At 50.1% G+C, this 26,340-nt stretch overlaps 1 pseudogene; it reads right to left on the bottom strand.

Annotated features, from left to right (window-relative positions):
* Positions 1–5,598: 5,598 nt before the first annotated feature.
* LOC116969556 lies at positions 5,599–5,778 on the bottom strand (annotated as a pseudogene).
* Positions 5,779–26,340: the final 20,562 nt, after the last annotated feature.

Raw genomic sequence — 26,340 nt, 5'->3', positions numbered from 1 at the left:
GATCAGGGACTGTCAGTAAGTTCTCTCACATGTGTCTTTTGTTGAAAATTAAATATGTTTGGGTGAGTTTGTGCATTGTGTAAGAAGAAAATGTTGATGCTGCAGATGCTTTACACCGAAGGTGAACACAAAATCCAGGAGTAATTTAGTGGGACAGGCAGCATCTTTGGAGAGAAGGAATGGGAGGCGTTTCAGTTTGAGACCCTTCTTCAGACTTGTATTATCGCAAATATTGTATTGACTGGAACAAATGACAAGTTATAAATAGAAAATTGCAAATATGCAGATGATGGAGGACTGAAACACAATGCTAGAAATACTCGGGTCAGGCAGCAGGTGCGCAGAGATACTTTTTTAAATTGATCATTCATACAATCTGGTCGATGATAAACATGTTTTCAGATGCAAAAATAGGGAAACTGAGGAGAGCTGGATCGGTGGCTGATCTACTTTAATCATCTACAAGTTTCAAACTTGCTGAACCAATCCAGATTACTGATTGTAGAATCAAGAACCTGCAGATGCTGGTTTACCGAGGAAAGACACAAAATGCTGGAGTAACTCAGCATGTCAGGCAGGTCCAGGAATGCTGCCCGACCCACTGAGTTACTCCAGCATTTTATCTTTCTAGAATAATAATAATAATAATAATAATAATAATAATAATAATAATAATAATAATAATAATAATAATAATAATAATAATAATAATAATAATAATAATAATAATAATAATAATAATAATAATAATAATAATAATAATAATAATAATAATAATAATCACTTTATTTATAAAGCACTTTAAACAACTGCAGTTGCCACAAAGTGCTGTACATGAGAACTCATGGACAAAAAGCTATTGAATTGAATTGAATTGAATTGAATACTTTATTTGTCATTCAGACCTTTCGGTCTGAACGAAATGCTGTTGCCTGCAGCCATACATGTAATAATAACAAAACACAATAAACACAAATTAACATCCACCACAGTGAGTTCACCAAACACCTCCTCACTGTGATAGAGGCAAAAGTCTTAGAGTTACTGTCTCTTCCCTCCTCTTCTTCCTCTGCGCCGAGGCGATACCCCACCGGGCGATGGTATCAGTCCCGCGGTACAAGTTCCGCGGCCCGGGGGTGGTCGAAGCTGCCCGCAGTTGTTGCAACGGGTGCTCCGGAAAACAGACACCAGCCTGTGACCTGCGAGCTCCCGACATTGTCCTCCACTGGCCCGCGGCCGAGCCCCGGATCCAGGTCGCCGCCGCCAGAACGCCGCCTCAGCCGCCAGAGCACCGTCTCCGCCCCGCACCGGGCCGCCCACAAGGCAGCGTCTCAGCTCCGCACAGGGCTGCTCACACGGGAGCGCCTTCCAGCCGGTAGCCGGTCCGCTCACACAGGAGTGTGTCAGCCCCGCGCCGTCCGCCCTCACCGGAGCGCCGAGTCGTGCCGCTACCCGGACGTCGCCACAGCTCAAAGACGGCCAGCCTCGCGTTGGTGAGTCCTGGCTGGCTCTACCTCCGGAGCCTCGAGGTCGGTCGCAGGTTGGAGGCCGCCAGCTCCGCCATTAGGCCTCAGCGCAGACGGGGGAAGAGAAGGGTGATACGACAAAAAAGTCGCATTCCCCCGAAGGGAGAGACAGAAAGCTCTGTTTCACCCCCCCACACACACACAAACACCACCTAATAACCAAAAAAATTACTAAGCTAGACAAAAAAAAACAACACAAAAAGTAAAAACAGACAGACTGCAGGCGAGCCGCAGCTGAATCACAGCGCCGCCACTTACAAACCATTAAAAACCGTAAAACGAAGGACTATAAAAAACACACTAAAAATTAAAAGACATTAAAAGCACTAAGAACAGGAGCAATGCCTCAGCCAGTGTCGAAAGCCAAAGAATAAAAATGTGTTTTTAGGGAGGATTTGAAGATGGACAGTGAGGGGGCCTGTCTGATGTGCAACGGCAAGGTGTTCCAGAGTGCCGGAGCAGCAACAGAAAGGCTCTATCCCCTCTGAGCTTCCGCTTAGACCTTGGTACCTCAAGGAGCAGCTGATCAGCTGACCTGAGGCACCGGGCAGGAGCATATAGGTGGAGCAGCTCAGAGAGGTAAGGCGGGGCGAGCCCATTCAACGATTTAAAAACAAATAAAATAATTTTGAAATGAACTCGAAAGTGCACTGGGAGCCAGTGAAGGGAGGCCAACATTGGCGTAATGTGCTCCCTCTTTCGAGTTCCGGTCAAAAGGCGAGCGGCAGCATTTTGAACAAGCTGGAGACGAGCCAGTGAAGCTCGTGCGACTCCAGAGTAGAGTGCGTTACAGTAATCCAGCCTAGATGTAATAAAGGCATGGATTACTATTTCAAAATGCTGCCGCTCGAGAATGGGCTTCACCTTTGCCAGCTTCCTTAGGTGAAAGAAGCTGGACTTAACCACCGCGCCTATTTGTTTATCTAATTTAAAATCACCGTCCATCCTAAAACCCAGGTTCAAAACGGTTGGCTTTACAGACAATGCCAGTGGACCCAAGTCAACAAAGAATAGTAGTTTATTTTTCATGGCCACTTTATTCAAAATGTGTCAGTTGCCACAAAGCAAGCCTGTGTAAGTAAGCTTGTTCTCTCCCCATCCACGATGCTACATGGAGTAAAGCTGTTGCTCCCAGTATTTCCTGCTGTCATTTGAGATCCATGTTCCTCTCATACCTCTAAAGCATCGACCTTTTCCATGATAACATGCTTGTTATCAATGCTGTATGTAATTGAATAGAATGTCCTGAAATCCATGATCAGCAGGATGTTTTAAGTCTGGTTTGTAGCTAATCCATCTTCACTCCTGTCTACAGTATTTTAATACTGAAGCACAGGTTCCCTGATCTGTCGTCATGTTTTTTTGCTTTGTAGAATAAAGATGCTGCCGTTTACAAATTCATTGAACTGCGAGTGAATAGCAACTGGGGCCATCCAGAATATATTTGCCTCTACCGGTTCCGTGTCCACGGAGAAGCAGCGATGTGATTCTGGAGCTCAGCTGCCCCGCACTCTACAACACAAACAAACTCTACGTAATCTGAATTCAAAGTTGATTTCCCGCAACAATGTCAATTTCTGTCACAAATGTTTATAGTGTTTTAAATTATTTATAATTATTTTATCTTAAATATATTTAGAATGAAACGTCCTTAATTTGAACATATTTTCATTTACGGCGGTGGTTGTGGGGGGAGGGAGGTGTATTGGTGGGGGTGTGAGGACGGGGGATGGGGGGTCAGGTGGGAGTTGAGGGGGTTGTGGGGAGGGGGTGTTGTGTGGGCTGGGGGGTTGTGGGAGGATGGGGCTTGTGTGGGTGGGGAGGATGTGGGGGTCTGCGGTTGGGGAGGAGGTGTGGGGGGGAGAGGAGGGTGGTATGGGAGGTTGTGGGTGTGGGGGAGGGTGTGTGGGAGGGGGTTGTAGTGGGCTTACTGGTTCCCGGACCCGTCTCCGACCGCACTCCTGGCTCCAGGACCCGGCTCCGGACTCATGTTCTCCAGAGATGCTGCCTGACCCACTGAGTTACTCCAGCACTCTGTGAAACATCACCTATCCATGTTCTCCACAGATGCTGCCTGACCCACTGAGTTACTCCAGCACTCTGTGAAACATCACCTATCCATGTTCTCCACAGATGCTGCCTGACCCACTGAGTTACTCCAGCACTCTGTGAAACATCACCTATCCATGTTCTCCACAGATGCTGCCTGACCCACTGAGTTACTCCAGCACTCTGTGAAACATCACCTATCCATGTTCTCCGCAGATGCTGCCTGACCCACTGAGTTACTCCAGCACTTTCTGTCTATTTTCCCTTCACCCATCTGCCCAAGCCCACTCTCCCCCTCCTTTCCTATGTTCCTTTCCACCCATAAACCTCTCTCTGCCTTTACATTTCACTCCTCTTTCAAATCTGCTCAACTTATCCACATGCATTTTTCTTCTTCACGTTTTAGTCATAAAAAGATGCAGTGTGGAAACAGACCCTTCAGCCCAACTTGCCCACACCGACCAACATGTCCCACTCACACACGTTTGGCCCATATCCATCTAAATCTGTCCTATCCATGTATGTGTCCAAATGTCTCTTAAAGTCCCAGTCCCAGCCTTAACTACCTCCTCCTGCAACTCATTCCATACACCCACCACCCTTTGTGTGAAAAAACTCAGATTCATGTTAAATTCTGAAATATTGGTCATAAATTTGGTGCAAAAATGCTCCAAAATAATGTTCAGAATGCATCATTGAGCATCTAAAACCCCTGAGCTTAAGCGGACCCTGGATCCCGGCATCGAGGAACTTCACGCTTCGCGCTCGTGATGTGCGCAGAGCGCACATTATTTCACATTAAAATGTTTGTAATCCTGTCATGCCACCCCCTTTTTGAAAAGCTTCATGTGGGCCTGCTACCACCAATACCATATGCTCGAATTTTGCACAGTAATCTCTTGTGTGGGACTTTGTCAAAGGCTTTTTAAAGTCCAGATACACCACATCCATTGGCTCATCGCTTCATCTCTCTCAACACAAAGTAAATTTTGCAACAGAACCACATCTCCAGTGGGCACAAGAACACGGGTTTCGTAGCCCAATCGTGGATTGCTTTCTTCCCCTCTCCTTTCTTTAGCTTTCCAATTAATTCCTGAAGACTTCATACAGTCTCGTGAGAGGCTTCTCAGAGCCTCTTGCAAAAGTCACCTCCAGCACAAAACTCTGCTTATGCTCACCTGGCCTTGCCTTTCCCCTCCACCAGCCAGCCAGCAGCTTGCTGCCTCTCCTCCTCAGCCGTAAGCCTGGCTCGTGACAAATCCACAAAGGTGGCCGGCCTTGTCATGACCTCTGGCGCCGCCCACCCAGGCACACTGGCGACAATGCAAGCCCGCCCACCCTCCAGAGCCAGTCATCCCACCGCCACAGACAGACAAAGTGTTTTAGAAGGAACTGCAGATGCTGGAAAATCAACGGTACACAAAAATGCTGGAGAAACTCAGCGGGTGGGGTGCAACAGCATCTATGGAACTTCTTCAAAGTAGGCATGCCTTGAGATTTCGCAGTGGAGTAGACAAAGTGTTTTAGAAGGGACTGCAGAAAGACATCTTGCCAATACACAGCCGTGCGCAGTATGCCGGCTGCCCTCCCGTCCCCACTCCCAGAACGTACGGCCAGGGCTTCTGTCGGGGGGACGGGTCCGCCACATTGACCAAGCCATGGCTCGCCCTGCAGCCGCTCACTGGTGTGAAGGCGCTAAATTCACCTCTGCCCCTTCACAGAGTCAGTGAGTCTTACAGTAGCGGTGCTCGCTGTGACGACTTGATTGGCAGAGCCGGCAATTGTGACTTTGAACATTTTGTTGAAGATTTTTTTCAACTTCCTGGAAGTTTCAGTTGCATTTGGGCTGAAATGGGAGCAGCGTCCTCCTCTTTTCCCTTGAAATAAAGGAAGGCATTTTACTTGACTGGTCCCGTCAACACACACACACGCAGAGTGAGAGAGGGCAGCTCTTATGCAGCTTTTATGCAAAGGTGAAGAGGAAGTTTTGTCTTTTCTTTTGAACTTTGAAAATCTCCCAAAAGGGAAGTGCACCGTTCCCAGAGGCTGTAATACTGGGTTGATGCGTGGAGTGGACGGGGCAAGCCCCTATTTCATCCCCCTGTTCCAAAAATCAATTTAATATATGGTCCCTAGATAAGGGACGTATCAGATATTAAACTGTTTAATTTCAAAATAGACTTTATTCAATTGATAAATATATACAATTCATGAACCATGTGAACAAAAAATTCATGCGACATTTTTCGGAGACTACAAATTGTTCAGTACAAAAATCATCTTTTTAAAATTTTATTTACATTTGTCAAATTCCACCAAACTGTCCCCCACCCGTGCCACTCTGTGGCCCCTGTCCAAGTAATAAATATATATTCAATGTGTGCACAGTGCGAAAATTCCATCCGACATTTTCGTAATCTATACAAATTGTTCAATAGCTTATACGTCTTTTACATTCCACGAAAATGTTCCCCAGCCGCTCGCTCTGCACGGGTGAGGCATACACATTAATCAGTCGGAGCGGAGAACCACGGTACATTGTATTGTATTGTATTGTATTCAAATTTATTGTCATTGTCTCAATTAGAGACAACGAAATGAATTTTCCTTACAGGCAGTATCATAAAAATAAATAAATAATAAATAATAAAACATATTAAAAATAAAATTGAATTAAAAAAAGAAAAGCACAAACACAGAAAGTCCACGACACAACATAACACAGTGGCACCAAGGTGAGGAAGGCACCATAGTCCAGCCAGCCTCCCCTCCGATCTTCCCAGATGTTCATCCGTGGTGGGGGCCTTCCGAGCTCCCGCAGTCGCCACCCCGGGCGGCCCAATGTTCAGGCCCTCTCGCCGGGCCGATGGAACGCCGACGCCGATCCCCGACGGTCAACATCCTCCTCCTCAGCGGCCCGCACCTCCAGATCAGCCGCCTCCTGCAGCCGGAGTCCACAGCTCCCGAGTCCGCAGGCCGAGCCGGGCGGAGTCGCAGGACCCCGCGTTGTTGATCAGCGCCGCCCGCGTTGGGAGCCCGCGAACCACAGCTCCATGATGTCGGTGCAGCAGGTCCAACACTCCGGGCTCCAGACGGCGACCCCCGGTAAGGCATCGCCAGCCCCGCGATGTATCAGCGCTGTCCCGCCGCTGCTGGAGCTCTGGTCGATCCCGGCAGGAAAGGCCGCGCCAATCCAGTAGGTAGGCCGCTGGGGAGGGGGGGCGAGGACGCGACTTGAATAATAGTCGCGTCCTCTCCAGGAATCGACCGAAGAACGGTGTCCCCCTTACCGTGCCCTCTTCCCCCACATAAAGACATTTAAAAAAACATCAAAAACACACTTTAACATAACTAAAAAAACAAAAAAACAAAAAGATACCGGGCTGAATGTGGAGGCTGCAGGCACCAGCGCCACCGGAAGTACACAGGAAGTACATAACATCTACCACCAGGAGACGCCCCCCAACCACCTCCCTGCGCCGCTTCTCCCGTCTCTCGTGGCTGGGGCACGGTGGCAGATTCACTGCTCCCGGTTGCCCGGAGCTGGGGCCCATCGGCCGCTACACTGCTCCCGGTTGCCCTGAGATGGGGCCCATCGGCCGCTACAATGCTCCCGGTTGCCCCGAGCTGGGGCCCATCGGCCGCTACACTGCTCCCGGTTGCCCCGAGCTGGGGCTCATCGGCCGCTGTACTGCTCCCGATGTCCTGGGCCTGGAGCCCCTCGGCTGCTGCTCTGCTCCCGATGTCCTGGTGCTGGTGGACAATCGGCCTGGACCTTCTCCTTTCCTCCCTGTGGGGTTTCCCGATCGCCTCATCCTCCGATGAGGAGAGGTTGCTGCCTTCTGTCAGGGAGAGAGATCGTTTTGGGGGGTTTTTTTTGGGTTTGCCAACCCCTTCTGGCATCTGCTCCTTGTGCTGACCCCTCTGGTGTTTTCCATACGTCATCGTTGTCCAATTCTGCTCTCCCCCCCCCTCCATCGACTCTCCCTCCTAGGCTTGGTGCTGGAGGTCTCCTGGCACTTGGGGGCTCGAGGTGGTTGAGGTGGTTGGGCTGTCCTCATACCTGTTTCCCCTTTTTGCTGGGTACTTGGCAGTGATAGTGGGTGTCTCACCCACCCTGAGGGTGCTGGAAGCCGCCCCTCTTGTCGCCTGTGCATAAGTGCAGGCTCTTTTTGGGCAGGCCCTGGAAAGATGGCCTGCCTCCCCACACAGGTTGCAGTTCTTGCTGGCCTGACAGTCCTTTGTCTCATGGCCCTCCGTCTTGCAGTTTTTGCAGACCACTGCAGTGCATTGGGCCACCACATGCCCAGGCTTGTTACATCTTCTGCACAGTCTGGGCTGCCCCACGTAACTCACGTATCCTCGGTTTCATCCAATCGAGAACACCGAGGGAGGGTGGAGGAGAGCTTCGTCCTTGTCCACCCTCAGCTTTACCTTGACTTGCCGCTTGCTCGTCCAAATCCCATGCTGGTCCTTCACGTCCACGCAGTTCCCTGCTCCTTCGACGTAGCGAGCAAGGAAGTTGAGGACATCCACTAGGGGCACATGTGGGTTGAACATGTGCACCGTGATCATCCTTTCCTTCTGGTTGGGGAGGGTGAAGAGTGGCTGCACTTTCAGCAATGACAGCGGAGCTTCATTCCCCTTCTCCCGGAAGTCTTCCATCAACTTTTGCCATCCTGTCGGATGCATGAAGGTAACATCGAAGTATCCGTTACCCGGGAAGTCCTGGAGGCAGTAGATGTCCTTGGCCTCAAACTTGCAGGTCTCCAGCAAGACCTTCTTCACGAACAGGTCTTGTGAGAAGGGAAGCCCCTCGCTGAGGTCATTAACACTGATCCTCAGGGTATTGTGGATACCCTGTCCTCCCGCTCCAATTGCAGCTGCCATTGCTATGATTCCACTCCGCAATCTGCAGCTCTTGTCCTTAATGGACCGCCAGGACTGTTCTAACAAGAACAGATAGTCCATTTCACTGTTCTAATAAGAACAGATGTTCTCTTTTACCCTACAGATACTTTTTTTTTTTTTTTTTTTAATTTCAAAATAGACTTTATTCAATTGATAAATATATAGAATTCATGAACCATGCGAACAAAAATTCATCCGACATTTTTCGGAGACTATACAAATTGTTCAGTACAATTCTTTTACATTTGTCAAATTCCACCAAACTGTCCCCCACCTGTGCCACTCATCTGGCCCCCTGGCGAGGGATACCTTCCCTTAATTTGAGGGGAGTCTCCACCATACCGTGCCCCCCATGTCCAGCAGTGGAAGGACCCTAGACTGTGGCCCTCCCCCACCGAGCCTTGGCGTTGGCTGCACCAAGCTTCAGCGAGTCCCTTAGCACGTACTCCTGCAGTCTGCAGTGGGCCAGTCGGCAACATTCCCTGATGGACATCTCGCTCTGCTGGGTGGTGAACAACGCTCGGGCAGACCAAAGAGCGTCTTTCACCGAGTTGATGACCCTCCAGCAGCACTCGATGTCAGTCTCTGAATGTGTCCCTGTGAACAGTCCGTAAATCACAGAGTCCTCTGTGACGAAGCTGTTCGGGATAAATCGTTCCAGGGACCCTTTCATACTTCTCCAGACTCTTTTTGCAAATCCACACTCTGCAAAGAGGTGGGCAACCGTCTCCTCTCCATAGCAGCCGTCCCGAGGGCAGCGTGCGCTGGTATTGAGGTTCCGACGGTGCAGGAAGGATCTAACTGGGAGGGCTCCCCTCACCGCCAGCCAAGCCAGGTCTTGGTGCTTGTTGGTAAGTTCTGGCGATGAGGCATTTTGATTGATTGATTGATATAATTTAATTGCCACACAACCAAGGTCGGTGGTATTTGGGTTGCCAGCAGCGGTACAGTAATAAAGAACACAACCACAATAAAAAATGTACACAAACATCCACCACAGCATTCATCACTGTGGTGGAAGGCACAGAGCTTGGCCAGTCCTCCTCCATTTCCCCCCGTGGTCGGGACCTCCACCCTCCACAGCCGTTGCTGCGGACGTCCAGATGGTAAGGGACAAAGTCAAATTCAAGGTGAGTCCAGGATCGGCTCTTCCCAACCAGAGACCGCGGCTTCAGGCTGGTGTAGGCCGCAGGCCGGCGGTCAAAGTTTTAAAGTACCTGCCGTGCCGCAGCCGGAAGCACTGCAGTCTGCAGGGCCAGCGGTCGAAGCTCCCCTCCAGGGGTGATGTTAAGTCCATACCGCGCCCGCGGTAGAAGACGGCCGCGGGCCGGCGGTGGAAGCTTCTTCTTCCACCCGGGTCCCCAACGTGAGATCCCGGGCTGTAGACGCCGCACCAGCTGGAGTTCTGCAGACTGCGGCTTCAGGCTGCCGGCTGCCGCGGGCCAGCGTAACGGAGCGCTCCCCTCCAACGAGGTCTCACCCGCTCCGCGCCGAGAGTCCACGCTGCGCCCGCCGCTGAAGCTCCGGGCGCGTCTCCGGGAAAGTCCGCGCCGATCCTTGCTGTTAGGCCACGGGAGAGGCGACCTGAAAAAGTCGAAGCTGGGCAGTCTGCTCTGGGAACCACGCCACCGGATCCATCGAGTCCTTTCCCTACAGTGCCTGCCGGACATTCCGTGCTGACCACTGCCCGATGGACTTGTGGTCAAAGGTGTTGGTCCGGAAGAACCTTTCCACAGACGACAGATGGGGCGGCAATGTCCAGCTGACTGGCACATTGCGTGGCATCTGCGCCAGGCCCATCCTTCGCAACACCGGGGACAGGTAGAACCTCAGCAGGTAGTGACACTTAGTGCCCACGTGCCTTGGCTCTACACTCCGCCTGATGCAGCCACACACAAAGGTGGCCATCAGGATGAGGGCGACGTTGGGCACGCTTTTACCCCCGTTGTCTGCCGACTTGTACATTGTGGCCCGTCGCACCCGGTCCATCCTCGACCCCCAGATGAACTGGAAGACGGCCCGGGTGATCCCTGTGGAGTAGGAGGGAGGGACAGGCCACACTTGTGCCAAGTACAGCAGACCCGAGAGCACCTCACACCTGATGACCAAAATTTTCCCGGTTATGGAGAGGGAGCGTTGCCTCCACAGCTCCAGCTTCTTCCCCACCTTGGCTATCCGCTCCAGCCAATTCTTGTTACTCGCCTCAGCCCCCCCGAACCAGATCCCCAGCACCCTCAAGAAGTCAGGCTTGTTGGTGAAGGGGACGGAAGATCGGTCGGGCCAGTTGCCAAAGAGCATGGCCTAGCTCTTCCTGCGGTTCACCCTGGCTCCCGTGGCCGACTCAAACTGGTCACAGATGCTGATCAATCTGCGGACCGACCTTGGATCCGAGCAGAAGACGGCGACATCGTCCATGTACAAGGAGGTCTTGACCTGAATGCCCCCACTGCCTGGCAATGTCACTCCTCTTATGCTCGCATCCTTCCTGATGGACTCGGCAAAAGGTTCAATACAGCAGACAAACAAGACAGGAGAGAGAGGGCAACCCTGCCTGACTCCAGACCTTACAGGGAAACTGTCTGATTCCTACCCATTGATTTGGACTGCACTACGGATATTGGTGTAGAGCAGTTTGATCCAATTTCGGATTCCCTCCCCAAAACCCATTTTGGAGAGCACGTCCCTCATGTACGTGTGCGATATCCTGTCGAAGGCCTTCTCCTGGTCCTAGCTGACTAGACAGGCATCCACCCGCCTGTCCTGCACGTAGGCGATGGTATCTCTCAGCAGCGCTAGGCTGTCTGAGATTTTCCTGCCAGGTACAGCACAGGTTTGGTCCGGGTGGATTACCCGTCCCAGAGCAGACTTGACCCGGTTGGCGATGGCCTTAGACAGGATCTTGTAATCTACATTCAACAATGTTATGGGTCTCCAATTCTTTATATCCTTCATCTCCCACTTCTGCTTGTAGATTAGGGTGATGCTGCCCTTCCTCATCGAGTCTGACATGCTGCCGGCTAGAAGTATGTCGTTGTACACTTCCAGCAGGTCCGGGCCCACCCAGTCCCACAGAGCCCAATACACTCGGCCGTTAAGCCATCGCTTCCGGGAGTTTTACTCGAGTCAAAGGAGCGGATGGAGCCAGTCAGCTCCTCTAAGGTCAGTGGTTGGTCCAGACTCTCCCGCTTGCTGTCCCCCAAGACCTCCGTGATAGAGGACAGGAAGTTCTCTGAGGCAGTGCTGTCTGTGGCCTTTTTGGCATACAAATCCGTGTAAAAGGATTTGCAACTCCTCAGCATGTCCGTCTGCGAGGATGCTACCGAGCTGTCCTCCTCCCTAAGGCTGTTGATCACAGAGCTCCCCCTGTGAACCTTATGGAAGAAGAAACGTAAACACGTCTCTCCTGCTCCACATGGCGGACCCTGGATCGGAAGATGATCTTGGAGGATTCAGAGGTAAAGAGCCGAGCTTACCGGTCCTTCACCTCTCCAAGTTCCTCTCTCACATCCACCCCCCTCGACTGCAGAAGGAGCAGTTGTTGCAAATCTGTCTGGAGTTGGCACAATTCCATCTGTCTTGCTCTCTGAACCCCTTTAACTATGAATAACCTCTTAATGTTCTCCTTGGTTGCTTCCCACCAGAGTGTTGTGGAGTCAAAGAGGGGTGTCGGGGAGTCAAAGAGTCTCCAACGTGCGTAGTCCCTCTTTAGCTCCTCAACGTTCTCGGGTCAACAGCTTCATGTTTAAATTCCCTCTGCCTGCCTTCTGGTCCTCCTGTAGGTGACAGAAAGCCTAAAGGAGGCAGTGGTCAGAGAAGAACACCGGCGTGAGGTCCGTGTGTCTCACCGTGACGGCCTTCGTCGTGGAGACAAAGTCTATCCGGGATCGGGCTGAACCGTCCGATCTCGACCAGGTGAACCGCGGCTGGGACCCGCCTGCAGGGTCGCTGAAGGCATCGTGCAGCTTTGCATCTTTCACCATTTCCATCAGGAACTTGGACGTGCTGTCCAGTCTGTTGTCGGCACTGCCGGATCGTCCAGCCGCATCAATGATGCAGTTGAAGTCACCGGCCAGAAGTAGTTGCCGGGACGTGGCCAACAGCACTGGGAGCTGCTGGAGAACGGCCTGCCGCTCGCTCCGCATGGGTGGGGCATACACATTAATCAGCCGGAGCGGAGAACCACGGTACATAACATCCACCACGAGGAGACGCCCCGCAACCACCTCCCTGACCTCAGTGATGGCGAAGTTCCCTCCCCGCAGCAAGGTCCCCAGGCCGGAAGCACGACAGTCATTGCCCCCCGACCACACCGACAGTCCGTGGGGCCACCATCGCGACCACCTCCGATAGCAGCGGAGGTGTGGCAACCCGCACTCCTGGAGAAAAGTCACATCTGCCTTGACCTTGGCCAGGTACTGTAAGGCATTAACACATCGCGCAGTGCTCTTCACACTGCGCACGTTTAAGGATGCCAGTTTGAGCTCCATTGTCTTTAGAGTCACTGACCATTTTCCTGTTCCCTCATGCCCACCGCTTCGGTGAATTGCCTCACCTTTCCTGGGCTCAGATACCCGGCCTCCTCAATGGGTTGGGTTTCCTGCGGCGTAACCCGAGGTGTCGTTGGGGGGGGGGGGCTGCTCGTTCCACCCCTTTCTGGGTGCGCCGCTTCCCCCGTCTCTCATGGCTGGTGCACGGTGACAGACTTACTGCTCCCGGAAACTCGGAGCTGAAGCCCATTGGCCGCTACACTGCACCTGGTTGCCCGGAGCTGAAGCCCATCGGCCGTTACAATGCTCCCGGTTGCCCGGAGCTGGGGCCCATCGGCTGCTCCGATGATCCCGGTCTCCAGTGGCTGGAGCCCCTCGACCGCTGCTCTGCTCCCGATGTCCTGGGCCTGGAGCCCCTCGACCGCTGCTCTGCTCTCGGTCTCCTGGTGCTGGTGGACAATCGGCATGGACCTTTCCTTTCCTCCCCGGTGGTCTTCCTGTGGGGTTTCCCGTTCGCCTCATCCTCCGATGAGGAGAGGTTGCTGCCTTCTGTCAGGGAGAGAGATCGTTTTTTGGGGTTAATTTTGGACTTGCCAACCCCTTCTGGCCTCTGCTCCTTGTGCTGCCCCGTCTGGTGTTTTCCATACGTCACCGTTGTCCAATTCTGCACTCCCCCCTCCTCCATCAACTCTCCCTCCTGGGCTTGGTGCCGGAGTTAACCATATAACCATATAACAATTACAGCACAGAAACAGGCCATCTCGGCCCTACAAGTCCGTGCCGAACAAATTTTTTCCCTTAGTCCCACCTGCCTGCACTCATACCATAACCCTCCATTCCCTTCTCATCCATATGCCTATCCAATTTATTTTTAAATGATACCAACGAACCTGCCGCCACCACTTCCACTGGAAGCTCATTCCACACCGCTACCACTCTCTGAGTAAAGAAGTTACCCCTCATGTTACCCCTAAACGTCTGTCCCTTAATTCTGAAGTCATGTCCTCTTGTTTGAATTCTCCTGGCACTTGAGTTCTCCTGGCACATGGGGGCTCGAGGTGGTTGAGGTGGTTGGGCTGTCCTCATCCCTGTTTCCCCTTTCTGCTGGGTACTTGGCAGTGATAGGGGGTGTCTCGCCTACCCTGGGGGTGAAGGAAGCCGCCCCTCTTGTCGCCTGTGCATAAGTGCAGGTTCTTTTTGGGCAGGCCCTGTAAAGGTGGCCTGCCTCCCCACACAGGTTGCAGTTCTTGCTGGCCTGACAGTCTTTGTCTCATGGCCCTCCGCCTTGCAGTTTTTGCAGACCACTGCAGTGCATTGGACCACCACATGCCCAGGCTTGTTACATCTTCTGCACAGTCTGGGCTGCCCCACGTAACTCACGTATCCTCGGTTTCATCCAATCGAGAACACCGAGGGAGGGTGGAGGAGAGCTTCGTCCTTGTCCACCCTCAGCTTTACCTTGACTTGCCGCTTGCTCGTCCAAATCCCATGCTGGTCCTTCACGTCCACGCAGTTCCCTGCTCCTTCGACGTAGCGAGCAAGGAAGGTGAGGACATCCACTAGGGGCACATGTGGGTTGAACATGTGCACCGTGATCATCCTTTCCTTCTGGTTGGGGAGGGTGAAGAGTGGCTGCACTTTCAGCAATGACAGCGGAGCTTCATTCCCCTTCTCCCGGAAGTCTTCCATCAACTTTTGCCATCCTGTCGGATGCATGAAGGTAACATCGAAGTATCCGTTACCCGGGAAGTCCTGGAGGCAGTAGATGTCCTTGGCCTCAAACTTGCAGGTCTCCAGCAAGACCTTCTTCACGAACAGGTCTTGTGAGAAGGGAAGCCCCTCGCTGAGGTCATTAACACTGATCCTCAGGGTATTGTACCATTAATTATCAGAGGGGACTGTGTGGAGAGGGTGGCGGATTTCCGCTTCCTGGGAATCCATATTGAGGAGGACCTGAAGTGGAGCGTGAACACCTCTGCGCTGCTGAAAAAGGTCCAGCAGAGACTGCACTTCCTGAGGGTGCTCAGGAAGAATAACATCACTCAGAGACTGCTGCTGTCCTTTTATCGGTGCTCCATTGAGAGCCTCCTAACATACTGTGTATGCGTATGGTACACCAGCTGCACAGCGGCTCAGAGGAAAGCGCTCCAGAGGGCCATTGACAACGCCCAGAGGATTGTCGGATGCCCTCTCCTTACCTTGGAGGACTTACACAGTTCCCGCTGCATCAAAAAATCCCAGAGTATTATAAAGGACATTTCCCACCCCGGACACTCCCTGTTTGAACTGTTACCGTCAGGCAGACGGTACAGATCTACAAGGACAAGGACAAACAGACTTAAAAACAGTTTTTACCCCACTGCTATAAAGGCACTAAATGTAGCCGCCAAGGAACGCAGGGGCGATACATACATACATGAAATCGACAGAAGGATGTAGGGCTGGGTGTTTATGCGTGCTATTTTTATGATATTTATTTTAGTTGTTTATCTTTTTAAATATTTTACTTTGTATGTATCGTTAGCTTTTAGAAATGTTTGAATGGTGCACTGACTGGCTGACATTTTACAATTTCGTTGTACATGGTTCATGTTACAATGACAATAAAGAAACTATTCTATTCTATTCTATTCTATTGCGGATACCCTGTCCTCCCGCTCCAATTGCAACTGCCATTGCAACGATGCTACGCCGCAATCTGCAGCTCTTGTCCTTAATGGACCGCCAGGACTGTTCTAACAAGAACAGATAGTCCCTTTGACTGTTCTAATAAGAACAGATGTTCTCTTTTACCCCTTAAACTGATAAAAACACACTTGATCGTAGCCGAAAGGCCGAGAAGCAATTTGCCCTGAATATGTGAAGCTGCTGCAATCCCTCCAATCAGACGGGAGAGGCTGGTGCTTGCCTGCTGCGATGTCACTGGCACAGGCACAAGGCCAAAGCTCTGTTGGTCTATAGTGGAACTGCAGGTCACCCTCATCTGTGCTAGCGGGACATCTGTTGGTCTATAGTGGAACTGCAGGTCACCCTCATCTGTGCTAGTGGGACATCTGTTGGTCTATAGTGGAATTGCAGGTCACCCTCATCTGTGTAAGTGGGACATCTGTTGGTCTATAGTGGAACTGCAGGTCACTCTCATCTGTGCTAGTGGGACATCTGTTGGTCTATAGTGGAACTGCAGGTCACCCTCATCTGTGCTAGCGGGACATCTGTTGGTCTATAGTGGAACTGCAGGTCAACCTCATCTGTGCTAGTGGGACATCTGTTGGTCTATAGTGGAACTGCAGGTCACCCTCATCTGTGCTAGTGGGACATCTGTTGGTCTATAGTGGAACTGCAGGTCACCCTCATCTGTGCTAGTGGGACATCTGTTGGTCTACAGTGGAACTGCAAGTAAGCCACTGCTAGCGGGACATCTGTTGGTCTATAGTGGAACTGCAGGTCACTCTCATCTGTGCTAGCGGGACATCTGTTGGTCTATAGTGGAACTGCAGGTAACCCTCATCTGTGCTAGCGAGACATCTGTTGGTGTAAAATAATTGAGGGACCTGCTGACCTGGCTCCACACAGATTTCCTCTTTGGGCCCTTAAGGAACCTACTCTTTCTCGGCTTAATCTTGCCAAGGCCATTTCATGCCGTCTTTATCCTCCTCGTTTCTTTATCTTCTCTCCAACATCACGTGTAAACCTCAAAGCACCCCCTCCATTTCAAATGCTCATTCCTAAACTTCCTAAACAGATCAGCATGGTGGCGCAGGGCCATAGTTGCAGGTTTGATCCTGAATACGGGTGCTGTTTGCACATTCTCCCCGTGACTGCGTGGGTTTTCTCATATAGATAGGGTGGTAAAGAAAGCTTTTGGTATGCTAGCCTTTATAAATCAGAGCATTGAGTATAGAAGCTGGGATGTAATGTTAAAATTGTACAAGGCATTGGTGAGACCAAATCTGGAGTATGGTGTACAATTTTGGTCGCCCAATTATAGGAAGGATGTCAACAAAATAGAGAGAGTACAGAGGAGATTTACTAGAATGTTGCCTGGGTTTCAACAACTAAGTTACAGAGATAGGTTGAATAATTTAGGTCTTTATTCTCTGGAGCGCAGAAGGTTAAGGGGGGACATAGAAACATAGAAACATAGAAAGTAGGTGCGAGAGTAGACCACCAGGTCCGTCGAGCCCGCACCGCCATTCGCTCATGGCTGAAAACTAAACAGACACACTCACCCACAAACAGTAGACACAAGACACAGAACACAAGACACTACCCTCCCCTTTATACCGCTACCACCCCTCTCCACCCCAAGAACCGCTTGATCTCCTGGGGGAGGCAAAAAACCGGATAAAAACCCAGGTCCAATTCGGGAAAAAAAATCCGGGAAATTCCTCTCCGACCCCAATCCAGGCGATCGACACTTGTCCAGGAGATCACTCAGGTCTTACTATACTAACCATACCTAGGTCCATATCCCTGCCCTCTCCCCGTAGCCCCTTATCCCCTTGGCAGCTAAAAAAACATCTATTTTAGACTTAAATATATTTAACGTTTCTGCTTCCACTGCTCCCTGGGGCAGTGAATTCCATAAATTAACCACCCTCTGGGTGAAGAAGTTCTTCCTCATCTCAGTTTTAAAAGAGCCCCCCCTTATTCTGCAACTATGTCCCCTAGTTCTAGTTTCCCCAATCATTGGGAACATCCTCGGTGCATCCACCCGATCAAGGCCCCTCACGATCTTATATGTTTCAATGAGATCGCCTCTCATTCTTCTAAACTCCAAAGAGTAGAGTTCCAGCTTACTTAACCTTTCCTCATATGTCAATCCCCTCATTGCAGGAATTAATCTTGTAAACCTTCGCTGCACTGCCTCCAGGGCTAGTACATCCTTTCTTAAGTATGGACCCCAGAACTGTACACAGTATTCCAAATGTGGTCTCACTAATACTGTGTACAGCTGCAGCAAGACCTCCGTGTTTTTATACTCAATCCCCCTAGCAATAAAGGCCAAAACTCCATTGGCCTTCCTGATTGCTTGCTGCACCTGCATACTGACTTTTAGTGATTCATGTACTAATACCCCTAGATCCCTTTGCGTTGCATTACAACGCAGCTCCTCCTCATTTAGAAAATAACTCACCCTATCATTTTTTTTCCCAAAGTGAATGACTTCACATTTATTAGTATTAAATTTCATCTGCCAAGTTGTTGCCCACTCACCTAGCTTATCTATATCCTATTGCAGACTCTTCCTATCCTCCTCATCCCCTACTTTTCCTCCCATTTTTGTATCGTCCGCAAATTTTGATATATTACACTTGGTTCCCTCCTCCAAATCATTTATATAAATTGTGAACAACTGGGGTCCCAGCACCGACCCTTGCGGAACCCCGCTAGTTACCGGTTGCCATCCCGAGTATGAACCATTTATCCCCACTCTCTGCTTCCTATTTGTTAGCCAATCCTCTACCCATGCTAATATATTACCCCCAATCCCATAATTTTTTATTTTTAGCAATAGTCTCTTATGTGGCACCTTGTCAAAAGCCTTTTGGAAGTCCAAGTATACCACATCCACCGGTTCCCCTTTATCCACCCGGGTTGTTACCTCCTCAAAGAATTCGAGCAGATTCGTTAAACAGGATTTCCCCTTCACAAAACCATGCTGGTTCTGTCCGATGAAGTCATGTTTATCCAAGTGCCCCGTTAGTGTTTCTTTAATAATTGTCTCTAACATTTTACCCACCACCGATGTTAGACTAACCGGTCTATAGTTACCCGCCTTCTGTTTACTTCCTTTTTTAAATATAGGTGTTACATTGGCCATTTTCCAATCCACTGGGACCGTTCCCGCCTCCAGGGAGTTTTGGAAAATTATCACCAATGCATCCACAATCCCCACCGCTATCTCCCTCAAGACCCTTGGATGTAATCCATCAGGCCCAGGGGATTTATCCTCCTTCAGTCTCATTAATTTCCCTAATACCACCTCCTTAGTGATCTTAATAGTATTTAGCTCCTCCATTCCTACCGCCCCCTGTTTATCCAGCGTTGGAATATTTTTTGTGTCTTCTATGGTGAAGACTGATACAAAATACTCGTTTAATGCCTTTGCCATTTCCATGTTCCCCACCAACAACTCTCCAGTCTCACCCTCCAATGGACCAACGTTCACCTTAGCCACCCTTTTTCATTTTATATAGCTATAAAAACTCTTACTATTAGTTTTTATGTTGTTCGCTAAATTCCTTTCATAGTCTATTTTCCCCGTCTTAATTAATCTCTTAGTTATTTTTTGCTGACCTTTAAATGCTTCCCAATCCTCTACCCTCCCACTATCTCTGGCTACCTTATATGCCCTTGCCTTCAGCCGAATACTATCCTTTATAGTTTTACTGAGCCATGGCTGACTGTTCTTACCCTTACCCCTTTTTTTCTTCATAGGAATAAATTTTTCTTGAAGGTTATACAGTAGATCCTTAAACGTACACCACTGCTCATGTACCGTCTTATTCTTGAGTCTGCTATCCCAGTCAACTTTGATCAGCTCTGTCCTCATACCCTCATAATCCCCCTTATTTAGACTAAGCACCCTAGCCTGAGTTTCAACCTGCTCCCCTTCTATTTGAATATGGAATTCGACCATATTGTGGTCACTTGTTCCCAACGAGTCCCTAACTATGACATTTTTAATTAATCCTGCTTCATTACACAGGACCAGATCCAAGATCGCCTCCCCCCTTGTCGGTTCTGTGACATACTGTTCTAGGAACCCGTCTCTAATACATTCTATAAACTCTTCCTCTAGTCTACTCTGCCCAGTTTGGTTTGCCCAATTAATATGAAAATTGAAGTCCCCCATGATTACAGCAGTTCCCTTTTTACATGCGTCAACTATTTGCAGATTTATGTTCTGACTAACAGCGTCACAGCTATCTGGAGGTCTATAAATTACACCCACTAGTGTTTTTTTCCCCTTGTTATTCTCTATCTGTACCCAAGCTGTTTCACTATCCTGATCCTTCAACGCAATATCCTTCCTCTCTATTGCCGTTATTCCCTCCCTTATTAAAAGGGCCACCCCTCCTCCCTTTCTTTCCTGTCTATCTTTTCTAATTGTCGAGTACCCCTCTATATTTAACTCCCAGTCCTGATCCCCTTGCAGCCATGTCTCCGTAATGGCCACGATATCATAACTATATATATTTAATTGCACCGTTAATTCATTTATCTTATTTCGAATACTCCGTGCATTTAGATAAAGCACTTTCAGATGATTTTTACTACCCTTCCTTTCCGTTTTTGCCCCTTTTACATCTAGAGCTTTATCTCCACACATTCTGGATCCTCCTGTCACATTTTGATTTTCCGCTTCCCTAGCCTCCCTAGATGAGCCCTCCAATCTATCCTTCCAAAGCACTGCTGTAATATCTTCCCTGACTAGCAATGCAACACCACCACCTCTTGCCCCTCCAATTCTATCACACCTGAAGCAACGAAATCCTGGAATATTTAGTTTCCAATCACAGCCCTCCTGCAACCATGTTTCACTGATCGCCACAACATCATACTTCCAGGTGTCTATCCAGACTCTAAGCTCATCCACCTTTCTTACAATGCTCCTAGCATTAAAATATGCACATTTAAGAAACCCCCCGTCTCTTCTTCTCTTGATAGAGGTCTTTAAAATGATGAGAGGGATAGACAGAGTTGATGTGATCAAGCTTTTCCCTTTGAGAATAGGGAAGATTCAAACAAGAGGACATGACTTCAGAATTAAGGGACAGAAGTTTAGGGGTAACATGAGGGGGAACTTCTTTACTCAGAGAGTGGTAGCGGTGTGGAATGAGCTTCCAGTGGAAGTGGTGGCGGCAGGTTCGTTGGTATCATTTAAGAATAAATTGGATAGGCATATGGATGAGAAGGGAATGGAGGGTTATGGTATGAGTGCAGGCAGGTGGGACTAAGGGAAAACAATTGTTCGGCGCGGACTTGTAGGGCCGAGATGGCCTGTTTCCGTGCTGTAATTGTTATATGGTTATATGGTTATATGGGAGATCTTCAGTTTCCTCCCACATTCCAAAAATGTACAGGTTTGTAGGTTAATTGGCTTGGTATGAATGTAAAATTGTCCTTAGTGTGTGTAGATAGTGTTAATGTGCGGGGATAGCTGGTGGGTGCAGACTAGGTGGGCCAATTGGCCTCTTTCCGTGCTGTATCTATGATCATTCTCCCTCATCCAAGCCTCAATGGCAATCCCAGTTGGCCATTCGTGTGTGATGACAGTGGGCAGTCAAGGGACTGCCTGAGCCGGCAGTTTGCCTCTCCTCCGGGCTTCTGTCCATGCCCAGGTGTCCCTGGAGTGGGAGCACACATTGACCACATGCACTTTGGCTGCTTCCTGGAACCGCTGGGAACCACAGGGGCTTGCGTGCATCAAGGTTCAAGGTTCAAGGACATCACATTGTAGTTAATACCAAGATAGACACAAAATGCTGGAGTAACTCAGCGGGACAGGCAGCATCTCTGGAGAGAAGGAATGGGTGACGTTTCCGGTCGAGACTTCTTCAGACCAATAATGTCTAATATTAATATAATGTTTTGCTCTGATAACTGCTTTTATGTATTGTTATTTCATATTTGAAATTTCCTTAGAATGTATTAGTTATTCTTTAAACCTGTAATAAAATTAAAAGATGATTCCAGTCAATGTTGGGAAAGTTATAGGGGGACTTGTCTCCCCCATGTTTTTTGACCCAGGCGCTGCAGCCAGTCCCAGGTTGCCTGCGTGCCCCGGGACTGGTTGTTGCGCCCAGGTCAGCTGGCAGGTCTGGCTGTAGCGCCCAGGTCAGCTCACTTGCCCAGGGACTGGCTGTAGTTCCCAGGTCAGCTCGCTTGCCCAGGGACTGGCTGCAGTTCCCAGGTCAGCTCGCTTGCCCAGGGACTGGCTGTAGTGGGCGGTGGGCGGCGCGACTTTCGTCTCCGGTGGGCGGCGTGACTTTCGTCAGCAGCGGCCTCTGCAGTCCGTCTGCGTTTTTATTATTTTATGTCTATGTTTTTATGTAGTTTTTGTTTATTTTTTGTTGGGGTATGTGTGTGGGGGGGGTGGGGGTTAGTGGGGGCGGGGTGGAGGGGGTAACTTTTAAATCTCTCCCTGCACGGGAGACCCGACCTTTTCTTTGTCGGGTCTCCGTTGTCGTTGGGGCTGCAACGAGGAGCGGCCTCCAACAGGAAGACCGGGGGCTGTGGTGCCGACTACTCACCTCACCGTCGCGGAGCTGGCCGAGTCCAGAGCGGGTGGAGCTGTGGTGGACGCTGCTGCGACCCGACCTCCGGAGTTTCGGTGGCTGCAACTGCGGGTTTGGCGGACAGTGACACCGGGAGCCCGCGGGTCCCTGGAGGGAGACCGCTTTTCGGGGCTTCCGCAACGGCGACTTCTCCCGCCCGAGTTGCGGGGTTGAAGAGCTCCTGGAGCGGGGCCTACATCATCGCCCCGCGCGGCTGGGAATGGCCGCGGGGCTGCGAGCGCACGCCGGGGGCTCTAACACCAAGACCCGGTGTGCGACCTTGCATCACCCGGCGTGGCTTTAATGGCCGCGGGACAATTCGCCATCGCCCGCCGGGGGCTTTGACTTTGACTCTGACATGGGGGGGGGGGGGGTGCAGTGGAGAGAGAAGTTTTTTTGGCCTTCCATCACAGCAATGTGATGGATGTTTATGTAAATTATGTTGTGTCTTGGGTCTATTTGTTTGTAATGTATGGCTGCAGAAACGGCATTTCATTTGGACCTCAAGGGGTCCAAATGACAATAAATTGAATTGTATTGTATTGTATTGTATAGTTCCCAGGTCAGCTCGGTTGCCCAGGGACTGGCTGTAGCGCCCAGGTCAGCTCGGTTGCCCAGAGACTGGCTGTAGTTCCCAGGTCAGCTCGGTTGCCCAGAGACTGGCTGTAGTTCCCAGGTCAGCTCGCTTGCCCAGGGACTGACTGTAGTTCCCAGGTCAGCTCGCTTGCCCAGGGACTGGTGTAGCGCCCAGGTCAGCTCGCTTGCCCAGGGACTGGCTGCAGTTCCCATGTCAGCTCGCTTGCCCAGGGACTGGCTGTAGTTCTCCGGTCAGCTTGCTTGCCCAGGGACTGGCTGCAGTTCCCAGGTCAGCTCGCTTGCCCAGGGACTGACTGCAGTTCCCATGTCAGCTCGCTTTCCCAGGGACTGGCTGTAGTTCCCAGGTCAGCTCGCTTGCCCAGGGACTGGTGTAGCGCCCAGGTCAGCTCGCTTGCCCAGGGACTGGTGTAGCGCCCAGGTCAGCTCGCTTGCCCAGGGACTGGCTGCAGTTTCCCATGTCAGCTCGCTTGCCCAGGGACTGGCTGCAGTTCCCATGTCAGCTCGCTTGCCCAGGGACTGGTGTAGCGCCCAGGTCAGCTCGCTTGCCCAGGGACTGGCTGCAGTTCCCCGGTCACCTGCGTGCAGGGCCGGATTTAGATGAAGAAAGGCCCTAAGCTATTCCACTTGTGAGGCCCCTCCCAATCCCACACCCCCACAAGTAGAGGAAGATGGTCCACCAGATTGACACTGATTTGCAGCCGAGTGTGGCCAATGAGATAAGGGCTGGGAAGCTGCCCTTATTTATTTATTTATTTATTTATTTCCAGTGCTAGTGGCGAGTTATCGGCTTAAAACACTATTATTCTGAAATGGAGGGCGAGGAAAATTACTGAAGGGTTGTTTAGAGACTACAGTGCATGGTGACAGCATATGTAAGAAAGGCTTATGATAGTGTCAAAAATATTATACACCTTGCAGAGGTCTCACTTCATTTGTTTCCTCTGTTGTCAGCCGGGCAACCTTGGCAGCTTTTTAAGTTGCTAAATGACAGTTTAGGTGGAACATCGGGAGGTCGCGGGTCCGGCGGACTGGAACATCGGGAGCTCGTGGGTCCGGGTGGGAGACCGCTTTTCGGAGCTCCCGCAATGCGACTTCTCCGGCCCATGTCGCGGGGTTGGAACGACCGGGAGCGAGGCCGTACATCGCCTCACAAGGCTTTAATGGCCTCGGGACATTACAACACCGACCGGGGGCTCCAACTTTGTGACTTTTAGACCTGGAACGGGGCCGTACATCGCCCCCCGCGGCCTTAATGGCCGTGGGACTTATCATCGCCCGCCTGGGGCTTCAACATCGGGAGAGAAATGGTGCAGGGGAGAGAAAAGACTTTGCCTTCCATCACGGTGAGGAGGAGATTCACTGTGATGGATGTTTGTGTAACTTGAATTGTTTATATGCCTGTAGGAATTGTTTCTGTTTGTATGGCTGTGGAAACTAAGTTTCGTTTGAGCCTCACTGACGTTCAAATAACATGTAATTGTTATTTGGGATGTAATGTTAAATGAAGTTGGGATGTAATGTTAAAATTGTACAAGGCATTGGTGAGACCAACTCTGGAGTATGGTGTACAATTTTGGTCGCCCAATTATAGGAAGGATGTCAACAAAATAGAGAGAGTACAGAGGAGATTTACTAGAATGTTGCCTGGGTTTCAGCAACTAAGTTACAGAGAAAGGTTGAATAAGTTAGGTCTTTATTCTTTGGAGCGCAGAAGGTTAAGGCGGGACTTGATAGAGGTCTTTAAAATGATGATAGGGATAGACAGAGTTGACATGGACAAGCTTTTCCCATTGAGAGTAGGGAATATTCAAACACGAGGACATGACTTCAGAATTAAGGGACAGAAGTTTAGGGTTAACATGAGGGGAAATGTCTTTACTCAGAGAGTGGTAGCTGTGTAGAATGAGCTTCCAGTGGAAGTGGTGGAGGCAGGTTTGATGTTACCATTTAAAAATAAATTGGATAGGTATATGGATGAGAAGGGAATGGAGGGTTATGGTCTGAGTGCAGGTAGATGGGACTAGGGGAAAATAATTGTTCGGCACAGACTTGTAGGGCCGAGATGGCCTGTTTCCGTGCTGTAATTGTTATATGGTTATATGGTAATAAATATTCATATTAAATATGAAAGTCCTGACATCCCAGGAATCAGTCTGGTGAACCTTCTCTATACTCCCTCTATGGCAAGAATGTCCTTCCTCAGATTAGGAGACCAAAACTGTACACAATATTCCAGGTGTGGTATCACCCTGTACAACTGCAGTAGAACCTCCCTGCTCCTATACTCAAACCCTTTGCTATGAATGCTAACATACCATGCGCTTTCTTCATTGCCTGCTGCAACTGCATGCCTACTTTCAATGACTGGTGTACCATGACACCCAGGTCTCGTTGCATCTCCCCTTTTCCTAATCGGCCACCATTCAGATAATAGTCTACTTTCCTGTCTTTCCCACCAAAGTGAATAACCTCACATTTATCCACATTATACGGCATCTGCCATGCATTTGCCCACTCACCCAACCGGCTTCACGGGCTGGCTTTGCCGGTTACGCGACGTATGGCTAGTGACACGGTAGACCTCCGGCTAGTTAAGTTGACCGCATCAGATCTGCACCATTTACCGATGTGTCCTGACGTTATCACCGGCGCTGGATCTCAGAGACTCAGCTTCTCGTTGTTCGTGGCGGTTGCTGGGCTTGTCCGGGGGCTGCACGGCACTGGTAAGCAGACACAGTTGCTGTTCTGCTGGTTAGGCTTCTAGGTGCTAGCGTCTAGCGTCTAGCTTCTAGCTGTGCTGTCCCGCTACAGCACTGCCTGTTGCAGGGCGATCGTGCGTTCCCGTTCCAACTTTTTGCGAACCAAATACATATCTTGTCTCTACCTTTATGTTCGACCTTGAGAATACCTCAAATCGACTGCGATTCTGTTCCTGCTAACGGAATTAACATCCTCGTCGCCAAATTGTAGGTATGTTACAAAACTTACCTTCAGCGGCGATGTAATTCTACCTCTGGCCGTGTGCGCGATTTTGGCGTGTTTGAGGGGGGGTGGGGGGGTGGGGGGGGGGGGGGGTTTAAAACGGGGTTTTTTCTCGACCTGGTTCTGAATTATATTTTGCTGGAGTGCAAGGTTCCTACGGTCGTTCTGTGTGTTTTTTAAAAAAAATGCACCCTACAAGTTAATCGCTGGAATGATTTTAAAAGCAGCTTCTGAAGCCGTGAATGCCGACAACTGGGACAGATTTTATACAGGACCAGGTAAAAGAAAGTAGTTTATTTTTAATGTATAAAAGTGTTGCTTAAGACGTATTTAATTCACATTTTTAATTGCGAAACGGTGATCTTTCCCCCGAACAACCGGCAGTGTATTTGCTGCAGATATGGGGGACTAAAATCACCGCATCTGAACGTTCTAAATGGTCCCGTTCCCGTAAATCCGATTCGCAAGCTGATTTAAATGGGCATTAATGTACAGGTATTAAAC

The sequence above is a fragment of the Amblyraja radiata genome, unplaced genomic scaffold, assembly GCF_010909765.2.
Source record: "Amblyraja radiata isolate CabotCenter1 unplaced genomic scaffold, sAmbRad1.1.pri S74, whole genome shotgun sequence".
In the NCBI taxonomy this organism is placed as follows: Eukaryota; Metazoa; Chordata; class Chondrichthyes; order Rajiformes; family Rajidae; genus Amblyraja; species Amblyraja radiata.
The sequence above is the reverse complement of the archived record's forward strand: the minus strand, read 5'-3'. Positions and strand labels throughout refer to the sequence as shown.